Here is a 4,126-nt window from a genome sequence, read left to right as displayed (position 1 = left end):
AAGGTAGGATAGTATAGCCGCTCTCATGTGGCCCTCACACACTGAAGCTTAGGAAACGTTTCTACCAAGTCTACACACACACACACACACACACACACACACACACACACACAGAGAGAGAGAGAGAGAGAGAGAGAGAGAGAGAGAGAGAGAGAGAGATTGGTGTTTTAGTGAATGAGTGAATCTGCTGAACCCTTAAGTGACTGTACTCCCTCCATGTGTTGTTAAACCAGTGTCTTCCCATGTGATTAGCAATGGAAAGACATCTCTTTGCATCTCAGTGCAGGACTTGGGAGCGGGAGATGTGGGCATGGTCTTTCCAACGCACATCAGTTATGAATGAACCACTGACCTCGACCCCACTGTCCTTGGCCTCTGGAGATAAGACCATCACCATGGCCCTCCTGCAGCCTGAAGGGAAACTACAGGGTCAGAACTCAGTGCGCTAAAAACAAATCAAAGCTGTCTGTGCTTGGGAGGTTTTTTTTTTTTTTTTTCTTCTCAAGACAGCGAGCCTGGACTCTGGAGTATAGCTATGAAACCCCACCACTCCTTGCTATCCTGTCTTGAAGGGCTTTTGGTTCTGACAGACCTGGAAGGAGAGAGTCAACAGAGGAGCCTTTCATGGGAAATGGCTTTCTAGCCTTAGGGCAAAATTCTAGAAAGCAGAGAGTTATCACCAACGGAAATGATGACAGACAGACTAGCGTACCCTCTGAGCTTTGGCTGTCCTGGGAAGGCGCCCTCACATAGCCGGCAGAGATCAGCACAGCCAGACACGACCTGAGGCAAAGACATTATCCCAAGCTGCTGCTCTCCCAGGAGCAGCCTGGCAGAGGATCCTGGAGGCAGCACGTGCTCCTAACAGGAAGCAGAACAGGCTCCAATGAATTCATGTGTAATATTCCCTGGGGCTCGCAGATTAAATGCACACTTTAATAATTATCTAATTACTTCTGCTGTGATTTACCTTTGAATCCACACCAAGCAAACATATAGCAATTACGGCGCTCTCATTAATCCACACTCCTGGAAGACTGGCTGTCAGTATTTGCCTCTCGCTCACATCCGCTTGTAAAACAAGGCCAGAGATAAAAATTGTTTTTATTTCACTATAAACATGTATTTAGCACCTAATGATGCAGTCTCCTTTATATGGGGTTTTCGTGTGCTGGCTGTTCTAAAAGTTATAGTAGTGCTGCCTGCTTTGGAGTAGAGGACAGCATAGTGATGGAAACTTTAACTCAGTATCTCTCCAGCCACGTCGGATGGACCACTCATGTGCCTCCATGGCTAGCACGCACACACACAGAGACAGAGAGAAAGAGAGACACATAGGGATAGAAAGACAGAAAGACACATAGAGAAAGAGATTGAGAGACACACAGAGATAGAGAAAACATAGAAAAAGAGAGACACAGAGAGATAGACACATAGGGATAGAGAGACAGAGACAGACAGAGACAGAGAGACAGGTACAAGAGACACAGACAGAGAGACAGAGACACACAGAGAGAGACAAAGAGAGATATAGAGAGACAGAAAGATACATAGAGACAGAGATAAACACAGAGATAGAGAAAAAGAGAGACACACAGAGAGAGATAGAGACAGAGAGACAGAGATACACACACACACACACACACACACACACACACACACACGAGCCAGCAACTCAGAAGTGCCACACCAGATTTCTCTCTCATTCGTTCCGTCGCCACCTGAAGTGTTCCCAATGAACATCACAATGACTATGTGACATTATCATGCCTACATGGTTGTTAGAATGTCCACAGTGGACATTGCACCGAGTGTCACCATGCCTGCTGTGACCATCCTTGAGTCTACCGTGGACGGTACTCTGCCCGTAGAAGTATCATTATGTGGAAAGGAGATAGCACCTGTCTGATGGCGGAGGTCTAAAGTGGCCGCTAGCACACTCTTGGGGCCTCCACAGCATCCTGGTTGTATGAACTTGGGCAAGCTGCTCCCCTGAGTCCAGTTTCTTCCTCAGTACTAAGCAGCACCTCCCTGAAAGGGTTGGGGCAGTTAGAAGAGACGCTGTGGTGCTTCCCAAGCTTGTTATGCTGCTATGAATCACAGGTGCCTGTGTTAACGTGGGTGCTGGGGTCTGGGCTCAGGTCTCCATGTGTGCACAGCAAGCACTCTTAACCCCACCAGCCTTTGGAGAATTTTTTAAAAATAAAAAGATTAAAAATAAAATTTCAGATATTTAGAGACACCTCGTGTGCTGCTTTGACAGGCACGTGAACGGCGAAATGAGGGGACACTTAGTTGATGTTTTCTCTTTTCTATTTCCCTGTTCCACTCTGTTCTTTCTGACCACTTGTTTCTGAAGACTGGGGTCTGGCTTGTTCTTGATCCTCAGGTCCCCTGAGGAGAGAGGTCAGGTTGATCATGTGACCAGAGGTCAGGTTGATCATGTGACCTTGTGACATGCTCCTAGGTCTTTTTTTTTTTGAAAGAAAGACTTTATTTTAAAAACGATGGGTCCATGTGTATCTACGAATGTGGGTTTGTTTACTTGAGTGCGGGTGTCTGCACAGTTCCAGAAGAGGATGTCAGATTCCCTGGAACTGGAGTTACAGTCTGTTACAAGCTGCCCAAGGTGGGAACGGAGATAAGAGTCTGGTCCTTCTGCGGTACCCCATCTGCTCTCAACCTCAGAGCCATCTCCTCCATACACATGCTTTCTTTTTCTTTTAAATTTATTGTTTAAACTACTATGGTGATGATGGAGAAGATGGTGATGATGGTGGTGGTGATGATGATGATGGAGATGATTGCTGTGTGTGTGTGTGTGTGTGTGTGTGTGTGTGTGTGTGATGTTTATAGGCACATGTGCCTGGGCTAAGTTTTAATGGAGCAAATTTTGCTGAACATGGATGGAGACAGGAAGTAATAGAGGACTGGGGTCCTGGAACACCCAGGGTACCAAGTGACTCCCGTTGGCAGGCCCTTCACCAAGAGACTGGAGTTGCTATGGCAACCTCACTGCTCAGTCGTGAGCTATACTGCTTGTAGCAGGGGCTTAGGGAGCTGGGGTTTCTCATCTTGGCCTTCCTTGTTAAGCTGTGGTCCAGCTCTTCCCTATTGGCACAGGCAGACAGCAGAGTCCACTTGGAAGCTGCCTCAGGGTGCTGTACATCAAGCGCCCTATCTTGGCATCTGTCCTGAATGCCAAGTCCAAAGTCCTGTTCAGTTTCCAGGCTATTCTGGTGCCCCGGACAAGCCGGGTTTCACGTGCACCACAGCGTGGATCCTGATTCTACAGAGACACCACAAGGCCACTTCCTGAATCAGCAATAGAGCAAGCTTGTCATCTGATTCGCTGGGAAAAAAAGATGACACACAGCTAAATACTTTGATGGTGAAGCAAAGCTGACTGCTCCTGACACTGAATCCCAGGGACGAGCCTCAGCTTGCTCAGCTCCCAGCTGCTGGGAGAGCAACAGGCACCATCAGGTACAGACCTGTTCCATATGATGGTCAACACTGTGTGAAGAATATGACCCTATCTTTCCAGGGTCCAACTGTACACCCACCGAGACACTCCCAAGTTCTTGTGGATCAGGGTTGGGGGAGACAGCTCTTTGCAGATGCCACTATCTAAGAGGTCATACTGGCACGGGGTTGTCTAATCCGATAACTGTCTTCCGAGAAGGTTGGGGTGGGATTTGGGTGTGGAGAACATATAAGAGGGCATGGGCATGGGGTATATGGAGTATAATAATTGCCCCCATGGCACAACTTCCCAAGTTGGGAAGGTTCAGCCCTTCCGTGAGCCCACCATCCTCAGACTCCCAAACCTTGTCATCCACACTTCCTTCTGCAGACACGCACCCTAGGCGCCTGCCCATTCTCCTTTTATAGCCTTTTCCGTTAACCTCAGCAGCACACCAGAAGGTCATTGGAGTCTGCATTGCAGTCAGCGGGATGCCTATCTGTAAGCCTCCCCCATCCTGGAAGTCCTCCAGATCCATCACACAGGGCAGGTCTGTGGCCAGATCTGTTTTGGAGGCGAATGGATTCACAGAACAATTCAGACCCATGCCTGCAGCGTCTCAGTGTGGAGCACGCCTTCTTGTTGTTTTGGGTTTGGCAT

The sequence above is a fragment of the Grammomys surdaster genome, unplaced genomic scaffold (assembly GCF_004785775.1).
Source record: "Grammomys surdaster isolate TR1022 unplaced genomic scaffold, NIH_TR_1.0 167, whole genome shotgun sequence".
NCBI lineage: Eukaryota > Metazoa > Chordata > Mammalia > Rodentia > Muridae > Grammomys > Grammomys surdaster.
Note: the sequence above shows the minus strand (reverse complement) of the source record.